Consider the following 18872-nt stretch of genomic DNA (forward strand, 5'->3'; position numbering starts at 1 on the left):
ATTTAGTAGAGTTTAGCTGTTTTAGACTCTAGCAGAGACTGGTTGAGGCATTTTCAGTAGAGTTTAGGCAAGTCAAAAAAAGTCAATTTACACAGCTGTAAATTCTCCTCATGTATATGAGCCTTGTCTACAGGGTAGCAGTGTCTAGCAGAGTATTATGTGCCAAACTAATAGCAGCAATCAGTGAGGTGCCAAATATAACCACAGTGTGAAGGTAACGAGATAAACTAATGGAGGATTTGGTGACCTGGAACTTCTTCATGGTGCATGTTTATGAAACTTCTGTACGGTTTGGTTGCACACAAAAGGCAGGTATTACTCGTTCAGTGGGACATGTCTGAAGGAGTTCATGTTGGGATTTTATTATGAAGGTGAATTGTGCACACAGAAACGAAACAGGTTCTTTTCTGGGTAGCACCTCTTACAGCTCATCTTGGGTGGCAAGCACGCAAGGAATTGAACAAATGAGTTTGTTGTGAGTGTGTCACAAGCATATGTCATATTTAACAAACTAAATTAGGTAACTAAGGAAGAAAATTAGGGTGACCTAATTAGGATAAGGTGGAGAAGTTAGGAGGTCTTGTCTTCCCGTATGGATTGTTAGTAGTTTCCAGACTTGCACTGAACGCATTTGATTTTAAACATCTGTGAGGTTGATCTGGGACTGACTGCAGGTTTGATCTATGCAGTCTGTGGGCATTTCCCCTGCATGCAGCCTCGCTCTATTTGACTTTTGTTCAACATGTCCTGTTTTTCCTGGAGCATAAAGAGGGAACCCCCAAGGGTTGATACATAAAGGTGAGTAATGCCCTGTTCTTGGCAAGCTTAATTAAGATTCACTCTAGGTGCTCCAAGAGGGAAGAGCATTGGTAATTCTGCTTACAGAAATTCTGTACTATGCTGTTCAGTGTGAGTATTGAGGATTTATTTGGCAGTCTGCTAGCCTGTCTTGATCTTGCAAAGGAACAGCTCTTTTTAAACCAGGTTGTAGTTTGCAGCATGGAGGCAATATCTTTCTTGCCTACCTTTAAAACCAGAGAAATACAGTGTCCACGTGTGACAGGACCACAAGTCAGACATAACCATCATTCCATGTTTTTGAAGTGGTTTCTAATCTCTCTACTGATTACTTACCTGGAATATAAAACCCAACTAGACCAAGGTGAGCCTTTAAGTAGGGAAAACTCAAATGATGCTGGGCACATTATTAAATAACAGGCTTAAAGAAATATGTGTGATGACCATGCCCAATAAGTTCATGAAATTTGAATCCTTTTTAAACATATTTCCATTCCAACATGTCTCTGTCATTCCAGGGCTGCTCTTTTTCTTCCCTTTGCCTCTGAGGCTCAACTCTGAGGCAATGTTCCTTGTTGCAGCTAAGCCTGTGACACCTTAGGCTTGTGTCAGTCTGCCAGTTCCATGTAGGAGTCCCTCTGTCCCTCTCTGCCTTCTTGCCTTGTTCTGCACACAGCAACTGCTTGTCTGTGTGGGAAATTGATAGTTCACCATTGCAGCACAATGATGGTGACACCATTTGTCACAGTGGGTTCGCATCAGGAGTGCATTCAGTCTCTCATGTGCTACAGATCAATTTGCTACCTTTTTTTTTTTAAAAAAAAAATTTAAAAAAGTCCCTCTTTTTCAAAACATTCCGAGAAATGGGAAGATGTTTGGACTGTGTAGTTCTCCTGTGAATAACGGAGTTTATTGTGACAATTTGCACTGCATGAAATAAGAAGGACATTGAGGTACTAGAGAGAGTGCAGAGAAGGGCGATGAAGCTGATGAGGGGTCTGGAGCGCAAGTCTGATGAGGAGCAGCTGATGGAACTGGGGCTGTTTAGCCTGGAGAAAAGGAGGCTGAGGGGAGACCTGATCGCTGTCTGCACCTACCTGAAAGGAGGTTGTAGCATGGAGGGGGTTGGTCTCTTCTCCCAAGTAACAATTGATAGTACGAGAGGAAATGGCCTCAGGTTGTGCCAGGGGAGGTTTAGATTGGGTATTAGGAGAAAATTCTTCACAGAAGGGGTTGTCAGGCATTGGAACAAGCTGATTAGGGCAGTGGTGGAGTCACCATCCCTGGAGGTGTTTAGATGAGGTTCTTAGGGACATGGTTCAGTGCTGGAGTTAGGTTAGGTTGTGGTTGGACTCAATGATCCTGAGGGTCTCTTCCAACTGAAATGATTCTATTATATTCTAAATATGATGGCCCATGGGGTCAGGAGAAAGTTTTAGAGTGTGGTAGCCATTGCAGGCATATTCCACTTACTGGAGAAAGCCACTGTCAAGCATAGCTAAGGCAAGCGCAAGTCACCATTCGTAAATCTCGTTTTCAGTCTGTGGGAAGAAAAAGATACTCTGTTTTTTGGGAAAAAGGAACTAGGGTCCTAACCGATACTTGGATTTTGAGGGTTTTTGATACCTCCCAACTGTGAAGCACTGTGCCTACTTACACAGTGAATGTCAAGCCATCTTGGCAGTTGTTAAAATAAAATTATATTCTCTCCACACTGTGTCTTTTACCAGGCATTAAATGAAAAGCATGTATGATGCTTACCTGTGCTGGTATGCAATCCATCCATTTCCAGTCTGAGACTTCTGTAAAATGATGAATTATTGTAGTCTGGTGCTACATTAATTTAAACCAAATTAAAACATACAAGAACTTAATTTGGCCTTTATGGGCTAACTTAAATGGTAACATATCCAAATCATCACATGTTATTCCTCCTTAAATAAATTAGCTTAGCAGAGTTTTATTCACTATAGACAAAGTTCAACTGTTTTACCTCAAAGAGAGATTAAAAATCATAGATGTGTGTTGAAGAATAAAAAATCATATATATGTTTTGAAGAATATTACACCAGATTTTCTTGACCTTTGGGTCAAGAAATTTATTTTTGCTATTCTTAATTTATTAAGCCCTTTTAAAAACTCTTTTTCAGTTGTATTGTTCTTCTGACCTGTGTCTGTGTTTCTAAAATTCTTGTTGGGGAATGAAAAGGAAAAAAAAAAAAAAAAGTTAGACAATATTGCTTCAGAAAAAGTCATACTGGGAACTACTTGTACCACTTTGCACTCTGTATGAAGAACATCATCCTCTAAAGGAAAAGAGTTTAATCTTATTTTCCAAAAATACCAGACGCTTTCTGACCTTTGATTAAAATTCAAATTTGTTCTCAAAAACACCACAGACATCCTTGTGATAGCTTAAGAGATCTTCTCATGTTTTCCAGGTAAGTGACTTTCAGAAGCTATGAAAATTACTCCTTTGAATTTTTATACTTTTCCGTAATTCCACTTATTTTCATAAAACATAATAGCAATGGAGCAGTATAGTATAGGGAGGAAGAAGCAGAAGTGAGCAAGGCATTGGTCTCGCCATCAATACTGAATGTACCAAAATATCTCATAAGTGAGCAGTGGAACATCAGAGAAAAGTATACAGTAGTAAGATATAGTTCTTCTTTTTACACATTTACGCTATAAAACTGTGAATGAGAATGTCCACATGAAGCTTTAAGAATATTTGGAAAAAAATCTAATTCAAAATGGTATTGTGTATGTGAACATTCATCCATTTTAATCAATGCTAGTAATTAGAAAACATCCGTAAAACCATCTTGTGTAATATTATTGGACTGATGCAGAAATGAATGCGTTAAGTGAAATGGACTGTATGCTGTGGGTGAGCAAATATAGTGTGGATGTTATAAAATCCCTTCTGAACCAGGAATATTTGAGTCAACACCAGTTTGATTCTGATTAGATGATGGGTCCAGCTGCAGAACAATCCAGGAGAACTCAATAACTTATACTGTGGGATCTGACTAATTGCTCAGGTTCCACAATAGAAACTCTCTAAGGCCCAAATGTTAGCTTTCCATTAGCAATTCAGAATGAGATGTTAATGTTTTGAATTAATATTCACCAGCTTACAGAAGTCTTGGCCAGTGTTACTTGAATTACGAATTTCATCACTGTACAGCCCTAGAACAGCTTCTGCATTTGATCAGTGTTACTGCCAGAAAAAAAAAAAAAAAAGATTCAGTAGACCCTATCTAAAATTTCCCAGGTGTAGGGTCCTCCATGGGCTGCAGGTGGATCTCTGCTCCACTGTGAACCTCCATGAGCTGCATGGGGACAACCTCTGCATCACCTTGGTCTGCTCCACAGGCTGCAGGGAAACCTCTGCTCTGGTGCCTGGAGCACCTCCTGCCCTCCTTCACTGACCTTGGTGTCTGCAGTCTCTTTCTCTCTCATTTTTCTCATTCCTCTCCTACACCTGCTGTGCAGTGTTTTTTACTCTGTCTTAAATGTGTTATCACAGAAGTTCCACCAATGTCATTGATGGGCTTAGTTATGGGCAGTGACAGGTCTGTTTTGGTGCTGGCTGGAACTGGCTCTGCTGAAGACGGGGGCAGCTCCTGATGTCTTCTCACAGAAGCCCCCCTGCTACCAAAACCCTGCCACATAAAGCCAATACAGGATCATGAAAGGGAGTGATCTTCATATCACAAAGATGCAAAATGTTCCTTGATGGTCATCTTAGCTTCCCTGTGTAACAGTTATGGATCAAGGAAAGGCTTTAACTTTCTTTGAGGAAAGACTTCGAACTCCAAGGTAAATGAGAATTTACTGTGAAAAGGGGGAGTTAATTTGATCTCTGCTAATGCCACATATTTAATTATGGTGGAAACTTAGGCAGAATCAATTTTGATTACACAGGATTTAGCCACTTGCTACACTCCAACTCTATTTCATATTGCAGTTCTTAAATTGGCATCTTCCAGTGTAAATGTTATATACTCAAAGAAAAAGTCATATAAATGACCAAAATAAAGGTTAAATGGAAAAAAAAAATGAGGAAAGTATATATACTCCTCTTATTATGAGAGGGAGAAAAATTTTGTTTATCTTGCTGGGTGGACTCAGTTCCCAAATAGTGACCCAGGAAAAAGAAAACGACATTGAGCAAGAAGCTCAATAAGAAGGTGTTTAGACAGTCTCTGAGGGAACGAGGTGACAGAAGGGTGAGTGGCCAGCCTTGCTGTGGAGTCCTTCACTTAAGAGGCAGAAGATAAGCTGTTAAATGGGATGCCAAGCACCATAACTTAGTGGTGAATTGCTCCCTGTACATCAGGCAGGATCAGATAAGGGAGTTGCTAGGTGAAGTGTGTCAAAGTGTGTCAAGAGCTGTCAAGGTGAGTGGGTTAATTTACTGGGAAATATTTTACTGAAGAATTTAAGTTCTCCTCTGCTGTGTCTATTCCTTCTAAACCAAAATGGAATCTGATTAGTAGTAGTTAAAAAATGACAGAAAAAATCGTATACAGAAGAGTCCATGGTTTGGGATGAATTAACTTCAGTTTTAAGATCCAGAAGCTTGTAGTTGTTGGAGAGGGTTGCTTTTGTTTTTCAAATCGAGAACACAGGCATGGCTACAGTGGTTCAGAGCACAACTTAGTGCAAGTACTCAGCATTGTTCTGGACCAGATGATCTGTAGGACAGGGCAAGGATTTAATCCTGCTTGCCCATAACTAACTTGTCCTAACCACCCATGATCTGTGGTTCAGGAGGTTCCTGAGGAAATCACTGTCTCTGTATTAAGAAGTTTGGGATTGTTTTTTGATCTGTGAATGAGTCCAATTTCTTTTTATTTATCTCTGTAACATTCATAACATCGCCCGGCAAGTTGTTTCACATCTACTTCTCACAGTGTGAAGAAGTTTAGAACAAATGAAAGGAAGTGTTTTTTCTCTTGCTGGATAATTACATTGTCACGGGATGTCGTTGGTTGTCAAAGTGGCAGTTCCAAGAGCAGTTGTACAGACTCACAGAAGGAAAAATCCCGCTACAGCGATTAGATGCAAAACTAGAATTGCTGGTTCTGATAGTACCTAAAATGCAGATGCCTGAAAACAAAGAAGATACCTCAGGAGAGGCATGCCTGTAAACCCAAGCACTGGCTGTTAACCTTATTGACCTTTGTTGTAGCTCAGCACAGTTGTCCATATGTTTTTCACTGAATTATCTGTATTACTTGATCACTTTGAAAGTGGGACAAAAATAATTTTGGTGTTTCTCGTCTCCCAGTCCTTTTCATGCTGATAGTTTAATGTGGAGTTAGTTCCCAAGCAAGATTTTGCAGAGGATAGGAATAAGGCTTTGTATCTGTCTTTCTTCAAGGAAGTCTCATCATATATTTATGAGGACTTGCTTCTCTTTCTGATGATATTCAGCGCTGCTGAAACCTCTTGTATCACTTGAAAAAGTTTGATATTTCATTATGCAGATGCAGCTGTTGGTTATTCGCTCTTATCATGAAGGAATTCTAACCTTAGTAGTCAGTAGCTCAATAGATACCAAAACTGTTCCTCAGGTTTACTTTTACTCAGACAAGCAGTTGTGCCAGAATGTAGCTAACTGGGAAACAGCTGGGCATAGCTGTCCAACAGCTAGAAATCCAAATATAATCATGCATTTGACCAGTGCATCAGTTCACAATAGTTCCTGTTACAAGTATCTGCTATTCCTGTAATTACTCACACTGGTCAATGTTAGAGGAATCCTCAAAGCTTTATGTATCAGACCCATATGAATTCCCACTCTGTGCACTAAGGATTTGCAGTGTGTCACACTCAAACCCTGAGGGTTTGAGGACGCACCCTGATGTCTGTCTCTGTCTGCCAAACAGCCTTCTTGGCAGCCACCAACCCCGACAAGTCAGTTCTGTTGCTTCTCCTGACTTGAGTCGTGTGTCCTTCACATGGGACATCCTTCCTCTCACCTGCAGAGGGCCTTTGGAGAAGGTCTTGCTCGTGTACTCGGCTGCCTGTCTGTTCTCTCTGGAAAGGTTTCTTGTCCTTGAGCACCCTGTATGCTTCAGGCAGAAATTCCTCCCTGTGCATCCAGATCCCTTTCTTGGTGGAGGGTGAGAGTTTTTATTTGCCAGCCTCCGCTTTGAAGACGGTTCAGGAAGGTCAACGCTTCAGTTCCCAAACTCATTCAATTCCTTCGACTCCTTTTTTTCCACCTGGAATACTCTCTGAGATTAGTGCAGAACGAACAAATGAGGCATAATTAAGTTTGTGAAGATGATGATGATTGGAGTACAAATGGGAAAATCTTAGGAGGATAGTTAAAGTAGCTTGTTAACTGTGTTTGCAATGCTTGTCATATCAGATGATTTTTTCTTATGCTTCAGGATTTTTTCTGATATGAAAAACATCAGTTCTACTATGGAAACTATGTATCTCTGGGGCAGAATGGATAAAACAACAGAAAACTTGAAACTACTAGCTTAATGCTCTCCTTTGAAAATGGCCTAGTCCATGGCCTGTAAGAAAATATGTGTCTGGGGCTCTGTGTTTTTTGGAATTTGTCATGTGGAACTTTGAGATGATGTAGGATGTTTTAAGGAGTTGGATTTCATTGTGCTAAATCCTTTTCATTTGCAGTCAAGTTCTGGCTCTAAGGTCTGAAAATCAATTTGCTAATGCAGTTGCTCAGTCAATAAGGAAGGGCAAGTAGAAAGCCTCTGTTTGCTTTTAAATGCCTGAATTTGTCAATATATGTGTTAACTTATATAATGATATGAAGCATTGCTACCAGACAGCATCTATTTCTTTGTATTTAACCACTACAGCTGTGACTAAGTCTTAAACATTATTAATGATATCAGTACATCAAGGGATTCTCCGCTGCTTGGGCTTAGCATCCTGCAGGCACTAGATAAATCCTCACATGGCATAACTCCACTTTGTGTCAGTTTTTTTATAAATTGATTGACTGAATGATGAAAGAACACAAATGATGGCATGGCTGGGAAGTGTGGTGAGACTTATTGGATGATATAGGAGGAAACAGCCTAAATACAGCTTGTGAAAGTGTTATGTCCTATGGTGACAGCAATTTGCGCATCTGCAAATCAGCACACATAGCATGCATAAGATAATGGGGAAATGGAGTACAAATCCTTCCACTCCTCTAGTTTGACTGTCATAAGCATCTTTGATTAAAAGCATAGCTTGAATAGAAGAAATAGAAATCTGTAGTTCTTGGAAGTGAAGCAATAACATTCAGACCAATAAAAGACAAGACTGTCCTCCCTCAAAATTTGAAACTTCACCTCAGGTAATCACAGCAAAGTCATGTAGTTACTTAACTTCACAATCACAAATTCATGTATTTTATGTTGCAATCAAGAAGAAAAAAAAAAGCATATAGACAAAAACTAACCTGATGTATTATTTAATAAAGGATATGCATTTGATGTCTGACTCTATCAGTTTTTTTTCCTATGCAGGCAGTCAAAAACCTGAGCTCTTAATCTTAGCAGGAATATTTGATTTGATTTACACAGGTGTCATGTGGTTGAGCAAAGTGATGACTCTTCCACACAAGAGAAATGCAGGATGATACTCATAGTACTGGGAGGAATAGGCAAGAAGAGATTCACAGAATATAAAACTGAAAAATTAGTTTTGTTAGCAAATATGATATGAGATGAGATGAGATTGCCTGCAAAACTTTCCTGAAAGGCTTTTAACCTTTCCTGAAAGGCTTTTAATTCAAGGCTTCTGTGTGACTACTTTTCCTCTCTTTGGGGTAATTTTTCTTTTCTTTTCTGCCTCTTCCTCATTCTCTGCGGTAAAAAGACTCCAAAAACATGCAACAAAGTAAAAGGCAAAGAGTAGAAATGTGCCGGAAATAATCACATTGCATTTGCTACTCAGACAATGTTACAGCAGTGATGAGAGGGGAATGAAAAAAAAGAAAAAAATAAATTTTTGCAGGATAGCTTGAGTCTCTACTCCTCTTACTGTACACTGTTGATAATGACACTGCATTTTTGACTTCACTGGTTAATTGAGTTCACTGGTGGTCTGTAACAATGTGAAATAGGGGAGACTATCAGAGCTTGAGAAGAGTCTCACTCTGAAGGTGACTTGGTTTATATCTGTACCAAATATAAACAGAGGCTACTTTTCTTCCCCCACCTTGATAAATTTTCTTATGATCAGCAACAGAACGGGAGATTCTGTTCTAAACTGTCTGCCTTCAACTGCTGGCTGATTTAATTATCTATTACTGTAACAAAATTAATGATTTTTTAATGGAGCATTTTCTATCTGTGCAAAGAGCAAGTTGCTTTAGCCTGCAAACACTGAAGTCATCCTTAAGGACTTTCACTGAGGGATGGTAGGTGACAACCTGCCAACTGTTTGCTGAACGCACATTCTTAGTAGGACAGATAGAGACCCCCATTCCTTAGCTTCTCAAATGAGAAGCTTCCCTGTAAGTAATTTCTGTGTGCCAGCAGACCTTTGTTGAGTGACAGTCTGAGCACAGGCTGGAGGCTGCACATGCAGCTTTGATGTCCAGTTGATGGTGTGGAATCAGTTTGAACCTCTGGTATTTTAGTTAAAAAGTGCCAATAATATTCTGTGCATCTGACATTAGGTCATACAGGCATGAAGGTCTAATATCGGGCAATTACCCAGTAAGTTAAGTACAAATATGTCAATGTCAAATACATCAGGATTTGTCTTAGCCTTGTTCCATTTCCATGTGTTTTCAAGGCCATTAAGTAGAATGAAGAATCATTAACAGTATCTACAATGTCTTGTAAAAGGCCAGTTACACATTTTTGTTTCATACACTGGAGCTTTCCTGTTAGTATCCACGTAGTGCAAAACAGAGGAGATAGTTTGCAATTCAGTCTTCTGTTCCAGGATATCCATCAATTTTTTACCTCTCCATGTGAATTTCTTTCAGTGGCATAAGTGTCTAATTTGTATAGATTGCTGTTTCTCCTATTTTCCATTTTAATCTCTCACTTTTCCTGATTGCTATATTGACACTAACATTTAACAAGGGTGAGGTTTTTTATCAAACTGGCCAGCTCTCTTAATTTGGGAAACTCTTCATTTTGGAGACTTGCTGTTCTCTTCTGTTGTGATGTTTTCATTTCCTGCTTCTTTTCCAAATTCCTTTATCACTGGAAATAAGCCTCTGCCAGAAAAAAACATAAATATTACCCTTTCCTTAGAATATCCTGTGTTTCTACATATTTAATGTAATCTAGTCTTAACTGCTGACTTTTAGGCTGGTAACTGATACAACTGATCCAGTGATTAGATTGTAACAACATTCAAGAGAGAGAAAAAACTTGTTCTGGATTCAGCATCTCATGCTGGAAAATTTTCTAGGAAAATTCTAGGTGCCGTAATCATGATGTATTACTCATTTTATGCGCCCAACTTCCAGCAAGTATAAGTCTCCCATATTGATATAGGGCAAGTTCACATGTTAGAATGGGAAAACTCCTTTAGTTCTCAGGCTCAATATAACTGAGTATTAAAGAGCCTACCCTGAGACTTTTATTATTATCCCAGAGATCCACAGGCACTCAAGATCCCATCTCTGAACTAGCAGAAAGACTGACAGTGTTTAAGAAAATTAATGATGTTTCTTGTCCTTGGTTTTCTACTGAAACAAGGCTGATACGATTTCATGGTCAGTTCCATCTAACAATTTCTGACCACTATCCAATTGCAACCAAACTTTAACAAAGGATTTCCCAAAGTTTATTAGCTTCTATACATATCTGTGAAAATGAACTGCTGAGGGGAGGGATCCACATGAACAGAAGGGAGGCTACAGCGTGAGCACAAAGATAACTTGGAGCCAGCCATGATGTGCGGTGCTCCCTGTCCAGCTGCAGCTTATGGGAAAGAAACTGATTGTGTTGAGAAGAGAGTTAAAAAAGAGAGAAACAAAGCTGAGAAAATACAGAGGAGAGGTGAGGCCCAGAAGGATATGAAATAGAAGCTGGTTTGTGTGTTTAGAAGCTTAAGCCACATGTATCTGTAGGAAACCGGGCTTGATTAGCTGGCTCTTTTACTCATCAAAATACTTTTTAATACAGAATTTCACAACTCTATGCAGGTTTTAAATGGTATTTTTTAACACTTAAATAATGCAAGTCATCACAGAGGTTTCTATACTGGCCACCGAATCAAATTTCCTCTTGGTAATATCTGGATTTTCTAAATCTTCATGCTCGTTACCTGGAGGCCTGGCATGGTCATTTATTTATTTGTTTGTTTGTTTGTTTGTTTACTTACTTACTTATTTATTTATAAATATTCTTTATCATGTTTGTTCCAGCACAGTGAGTTTGTGCTACTTTTGCCTTCACTGCACAATTTCCATGTATTATTAGTCTGAGCAATGAAAATGGCATTTAAACTAGTCTTTGACTAAGAAGATTAGCTACTTGTATCTGTAAGATGCAGGTGGTCCCACTTGAGCAGGCCTTCTTCCCACTGGGATGACCCAATGCACCACAAAACTAGAGTCTTCAGCTTCTTGGCCCACAATTCACTATCGTAATCCTCTTTTTTTCTTTTCCTCCTTTGCTTTCCTATTTTATCTCCTGAGATTGGAGGGATTTTTTGTAGATTTTCTGTACCCATGCTGTTCTTCTAACAGACAAAGTGTGTGAAGGGAAACACCTCTTAAAGTCTTATTATCTAAGGTGCAAACCTGATGATGTTCCTGTCTTGCTTTCTGGACTTAGCTGAGCACATAAGGAAGTTTTGCTTGCCTCACCGTAGGAATGCTTGGGAGCTCCTGAACGGGAAGGAAACACAGCAGGCCTGACCTTCATGCATAATTTCATGTGAAGTTTCTCCTCATCTGAGAGAAGCTCTGGTGAATTTGGAGGGAGACAGACCTTTTAGTTCTGCCAGTCATCCCCTTGATAGAAGCTGCCAGCAGAAGCTCTGCTGTTATTGATTTGGCCCTCCTGAAGCTCTGTGGTTGCTGCTGAGAAAGAAAACACAAGGGGAGTTGAAAGAGATCAGCAGCACCATTCCTCCTAATTAGACTATGTCTCTCTGGGTGTGGATGGATGTGGACATGCATGATGTAGAGCAGACTTAGATTTGGGAAGTTAGTTGTATGTTCACCCTTAGACTTAGAGAAATGAATGTTACAGTGCATAGGGGAGACTAGTCTAGGGCAGAAGAATGAATTTAGTGGCGAGTGTTCTTTCATAGTGATAAAAGCACTGGCCCTGATTCCCAGTGCATTATTTCAGTTGTTTCCCAGAGAAGACATTAGCATTACGTAGTCATTAACAGTAGAAATTTGGTCGACAAAGATTAAACTGAAAACTTCAGAAAATTTCCAGGCTGAGGTATGGTAAGAAATGCATATCCTGTATTCCAAATGGGCTGCAAGATTTAGTAGAGCCTTCCTTTTCTTTTTTTCTGTCTTCTGCTTAAATGTATGAAATTGGTTTATAGGGAGATGAGTTGGCTTAACCTGGCTTTCCCTCACTTTGAAATTGGCTTTTCTCCAGCGTTCACTTTATTTAAATATGATTAACTGTTCTTTTTCATCTCATTTGTCTTGCATTTCTGCTGTTGGAAAAAACAACAAACTACAGTAAACACTCTACTTTTTTCCCTTTGATCTAACATCAGCACATTCAGTTCATTATAGAAAGGGTGAATAAAAGTATTTTAGTATGGTTCTTGAGTTAGGTGAAAGCTGTTAAAGTCTGAACTTGTATATTTATTCCAATTATGACTGCATGTTCTGACAGAAAAAAAATAATCTTTTTTGTTATTTTTGTTCGTAGCTCTTTTCCCGTAATTATTCATCCATTTCTGTTTAGTGTTGGATCAATGATATGGAATGAATGAGTGATGGTCTAAGGAACAGACCCAGACTTGAAAGGCAAGGGTGTCCCTTTGCTATGTAGTATACTTTACCTTTGGGAAAACACATTTAATTCTGAACAAATCAGACATTCCCTCTTCTCCATATACTCCTTCCTTGAATCTGAACAGTCTCTTGAAGAAAAATAAAATACATAAAACAAACAAGCAAACAAAAAGCAACCAACAACCCATCCCCATAGTGTTTGGTGACAAGCATTGGTGTTTTTCCAAACAAGGTGTTTACAATACCCCAGCCTAATTTATTATCAGAATAAATAATGGATGTGTGTGCTTTGTTTTGTTTTCCCTTGTGTAATTTTTATCTAAGTATTCTGTCTCACTTCTTGTTTGTGTTTTGGGGTTTTTTTTTTGTATTTTCTGTAAAAGAAGACTGAAGTCTTTTATTCTATGGCTTTCACAGGCCCTCAGCTGGGATAGACATGCCAGGTAGAATCTTACTCAGTTACCAAAATGTCTCAATATTGCACCCTGCAGCTATTGTTGCAAATTCCTTCACTGCTACAAAAGATATCTCTTCATGTCCCCTCAAACTGGTTTAATTCTATTTGCTGCTGCTTTTTATGGAGGTGTTTTGGAAAAGTAGATGGGTAGCTTTGGTTGCCATCTCTTCCTTCTCTCCTCCTCCCTTTCCTGATACAATCCGAAGATTGAGGTTTGCTTCTTTGGGAAATGTCTTGTGATTTGGCATCTTCACTAGGCTGAATAAGGAGGACTGACTTCTTTTTCACTGACTTCTTTTTCAGATTTGAGATCCTTTTCATAGCACGTTTTCTAGTACCTTGTCTGATGTCCAGTTCCTGTATGGTCCAACCCAGTGGACAGTAGTGCTACTAAATTTCCTTCTAACCCACAGCTGGTCAGGGTGTCTTCTCTCGACTTCCTTTGGGAAATGTCATACAATGTGTGGGGATATAACTGTGTGGCACCAACAGTCCATTAATGACACTCTTTGATTCTACCCGAAGTTCTGCCAGCCCAAAGAATCACCCTTGGTTTCTTTAATCCCATTGCTTTTATTACTCTGGGACCCACAAACCTGGCTTGAAATCTCCTATTGTTAGGTGGGAGCATTATTAAAGTTTTTCGGCAATTGCAGCACTGAATTTTGAGGTCCCTTTTGCATTTTTCCCAGTGCATGACTTTATACAAATCTTGGGTTTACGTTTCTTATTTGAAAGCTAGCTCAGGGAAAAGAGATACTAATTTGTTGCCCATCTATACATGATTTTTCTGCTTTAAAGGTTATATTGATTGAAAACTGTCTCACTTCACTGAGAATATGATAACTTTTTCACTTTTTGGTTGGTTCCTGGCAATCATTATTAATTTACTCAAAAACGTTCAGATTGTGGTATTGCATTTCTGTGAATATTGAGACATTTGAAATATTCTAGAAAGTGGGTTTCAAGCTTCTTTTACCATTACTGCCCCAGATATGGTCCTTCTGGCTATTTTTACCATACCTGTAATTTCTGGAAAGCTGGAGTTGATTATTTTGGTATGCTGTTTGTCAGAGTGACTGCTTAATTTTTTTATTTTTTTCTTTCTGAAAGGCAACATTGAGTGTGTTCTGCAAGACCAGCTTGCTAGTCTGTTTCTTAACAGCTGCCTTGCAAAGCCCAAGGATTGTTTTCTCTCCAGTCTCTTTGACCAGCCTGGATTGAGTGGCCCTATATGAAGTTAAAAGCACTCTCTGCCATAGCTGTTGCTGTCCTTGGAACATAAAAATGTGGCCACAGTAAGGAGGTAAATACATCAAGTTAAGGCAAAATTGCTTTGATAAAATTTATCGCTTCATACTATAGTTCCCGCAATCTTAAATCTACTTTTTCATTTCATTCTCTCTTCCTTTGACGTTTTTCTTCATGTTACTGTCCTAAAACAGGACAAAGAAAGCTTTCTTATGTGGTAAATTAACCTGCTTTCCCCTGCATGCTGTTGTGGCAGCAGTTACCTAATTACTTGTTTTGAGGGACAGCATAATGCATACAAATTCAGCAAAAGCAGCTCCTGGGCACAAATTGAAGAAGAAACTCATAAACCACCCAGCTGCAAAAAGAAAGCACCTTTACATAATTTTAAAATTGAAATAAAATATTCACTGGCCTTCAAAAACAGAAAAGGCTTAATTATGCTCCATTGAAGATGTAATACATTGCTGATATGTTTATAGAAAAGTAAGCACTGAAGTACAAATCCTCATATAATAGGAGCTTTTCTAAGGGCCTGATTCTCAAGTGCACTGTAGTGTTCTTGGAATGTGATTTGTCTAGTATTATGATCAGTACAGCATCCATCTCAATTTTTGATATTCACAGTGCTCCATACCTCTAGAGCGGTTCCTGGAGACTTATAGAACTCGAGGCATCAGTTGAGTTTTAACACAACTGGGGAAAAATAAGGCCTATAAAACAAGAGATAGTAATGTTTTAATTGAACTTATGGAAACACATTTATTTCCTTTAGTCTTAGTTACCACAGGTAGCAAAAACAAAATCTCAGTGCCTGAAAAAGTAAATATGATCACTGTAGCAGAAGAGCCTCCAAGTTCTTTTGGAAAAGCTCGAATGAATGTATACAAAAGTGCTGCTGAAACAATATGTGTTTGGAGTAAGAAGGTTTCATCCTAGGATTAGACTGAGAACAGGAATATATTGCACAGCTCTTAAGCATAGACTTGTAATAAGGCATTTCCTTTCACTTCTCATCACATTCAAGACTTATAGCTATAGAAAGCTTAAGTTACTGAGTCTAAACTGATTTTTGTTACTGAGAAATAGTTCCAGAATTACACCTTTCTGGTCTTTCAGAATCTTGTGTTGTAATTCCTAACTGGAGTTGCAAATCCGGACTTACTTTGATTTCTTGTCTTTCTTTGGTTTCATTCTTTTTGAGGAGATGAGTAGCTTGAAATTTCTGACCTCTGTGTCAAGCTGTGACACATTCTGCTTGTAATTCTCAGAGTAAAGGAAAGCATTGCCCCAGGGAAGTGTAGTCCTCCTCTTTCATTATTTTGCATAATTCCATTAGACTTTGCTATCCGATAGACAGGCTGTCACAAGCTGATTGATAAGCTATGGCAGGTTTGGCAATATAATCACTATGAGCTTTGTTTGTGTTATGCCACCACACTAAGCTAGGAAACTTCTATGGTCATTTATAACTGAGCTGCCATGAGGGCACAATATGTATCAGGATGTGGATTCATTATGTTGGTTTTATTCCTGTAAGTAAAAAGATTAGTTACCAGAGCTTGTAAAAGGTTTCTTCAGATCCTTCAATATTCAGATGAGGGAACAATAAAATACGTGATTGGCAAGTGAGTGATCTCAAGTTCAGCAGTCTAAAGTATCACATGAAGTGCTTGGGAGCTACAATTCTGTTTACATTACTAAATGTTGCCATGTTGACATAAAAAAGATTTAATTTGTTCTTTAAAACAGAGCAAGTTCTTTGTCATAACCCTTTTGAAAATAGGAGCTTTTACAAAAGTGATGACAGTCTCAATTTGAAATAGTCTACACTTATATATAAAAAGCTGAATGTTTTGCAAACAAACTCTCAAACTGGATCCTTTATTCTGTTTAAGAATATCTGTAGCTGCATGGAAGAGATCGGTTCTAGGACAGACTTGCACCAGTGATAATAATGTGGGGTTTTTGTTGTAAAGACATACTCATGCTAAAGGTATTATTTTCCTAATGTCTCCTGTTAATTGAAACAATCAACCCAAAGATTTGTTTAGGTAAGCAGATATTTATTGATTCTTTTTTGAATGCTCTGAATGCTACTGAGGAAAGATTGACTGAGCAAACAATAGAGAAGATCAGTATTATGTTTCTCTCTTATTAACAAAATGAGAATCAAATAATAACAGAAAGGATGAAAACGAAGGTGCTGATTCTCTCAGGTGTGTACCTACATATATATGTACACACACATACATACATTATATATATATATGTTTAGAACTACCTAAAACTGCCCGCAGTCCTTTTTATGGCTCGATCTACTGCTGATGGGGAACTGTTATGTTTCAAATAAATGTAGTCACATTCTTGTATTGCATTGGGATTAATTTACATTCAGAAGTGTGGCTGACATGCATAGGTGGGATGCTACGTAAGCAACCTGCTTTGAAATTTTTTTCTGTGACTTTTTGCTGTCCAGTTCTTTTTGCTTTTCACCTGTTTTGCATTATTCTGCTTGCTTATGAGTAGTTTAAAAAATTTGAATTTGCAAATCTGAAAGAGAAGGAAGGATCAGAACCAACAGTTCACTCTTATATAAAGTTCCTGCATGTTATTTGTGGATATTGATACAGGAGGTCATAATTAGAGATTAGAAACTGTAATCAGGCCAGTCTGGAACAAATTTGGCTATAGAGACAGAAGTTTAAGAAACAATTTCTACCTAGCAAATTTCATGGAATCTTTTCAAGTCCTTATGTCTTTACTGTTAAAATTCAGTAACGTTACAGTTGCCAAATGTGATAATGCTTAATGATGTTAACAGTAATGTTGATAATGAGCTCTTTGAATTGCCAGCGTGAAAACTCTTGTGACTAATGTGATTCTGCCCTTACTCTTGGGAGACTTTCCAACAATGTGATGAGCTCCTGTCTTTATGCTGGTTTTGACTTGGAAAGAAAGAGAAGAATGCAGACAATTGTTTCATTTATTTGCTTTTTTTGGAGGAAAGGGCAGAAAGGTGTAACTATGGGGCCCTGAGTTTCATTACCTGACACATCCACCCTTATCGATCAAGACCTCAAGCTGCTGGTTTTGTGTCTATAATTATCATAGGGTCACCTTATGCATAGACTGTACTCAAGGTTGCATGAGGCATATCCTTAATTATAACAAAAATCCTTCCTTATAACAAATGCTCTTGCACTGGCTTGACTGGTCTCCTATTCACTATCCAATGGCTAGACCACAATAAGAGATTTATGATTCTGCTGCATACGTTGTCTTAAAAGAAGATTTTGGTATTTGTGGTTTTTTTGTGTGTGTGTTTGTTGTTGGTTCGTTGGTTGGTTTTTTTTTTTTTCCTTTTTAAAAATTTAAGTCATTATAACAGAAAGACAACAAAACTGAGTAATAATATTTGTACAAATAATTCCGTAGTTTGGTCTTTCTGTTAACCTCATTTTTAACTTCTCAATTTCCCATTGCCACAATGTCGAGGGTTAAGATTGCGGGGTGACAATAAAACCCTGGCAGATGTATTGTTAACCCCTTCTCCCCCTCCACTTCCCCCTTTTGCCCCTCCCTCGCCCCCTTCCACTCAGGACAGGCGATCGGGAGAGAAAAAGAAGAACAGAGAGAAGAGAGTTGGAAAAAATTAAAGATGTTTTACTAATGCTACTAATAAGAATAGAGAAAATAATACAAAATATACAAAACCAATCTTGAAAGTCTCAGCAACTGCAGAGCCGGCACCCAAAGTCCTGGATTAGACTCCACAGCCAACCAGAGCTGGATTCAGTCTCTCACTAGGCCTCAGTTCGCAGGGACGACTAGCAAGGTCCTCTCCTTATGTCAGCCATAAGCAGAAGGGAAAAAGGGACGAGATCCTCGTGATCTCCCATTTTATATGAAGTATTCACGTGAATGGAATGTTATACACAGTTGGTCAGTTGTTTCTTGTCGCCTCTCTCGCGAGATGTCCACTCATGCTTATCAATAAGTTTGCATTCCATTGCTAGGTTTTACCAAAACATGTGTCTGGTTCTCCAGGAAAATGCAGTTAATATGAAGGCTTTAGCTGACAGGCAAAATTCACTGAAAGAGAAACTTGTTTTTAACAAAACCAGGACACACAAGCAGTGCTAGGAGGATGTAAAGGCAACAAGTTGCCAATTAGTCATGGCTTGCAGACTGCTCATTTGAACATTAGGTGTTTATTTTTATGTCCAGAAGTCCACATTTATTACTGCAGACGAACCAACAGGGTGCAGTTTCGTGCTTAGTTCAGTGGTGTAACTGGTTATGTGAACCAGGAAAATAAAACTTTAAATGTTGTTGCCCAATATTCCACTGTTCGGCAGACAGATTATTATATTTTAGTATTATAATCGCCTTGCAAAGACAGCTTGTGTCTCTAGT

Source organism: Nesoenas mayeri (assembly GCF_963082525.1).
Source record: "Nesoenas mayeri genome assembly, chromosome: 6".
NCBI lineage: Eukaryota > Metazoa > Chordata > Aves > Columbiformes > Columbidae > Nesoenas > Nesoenas mayeri.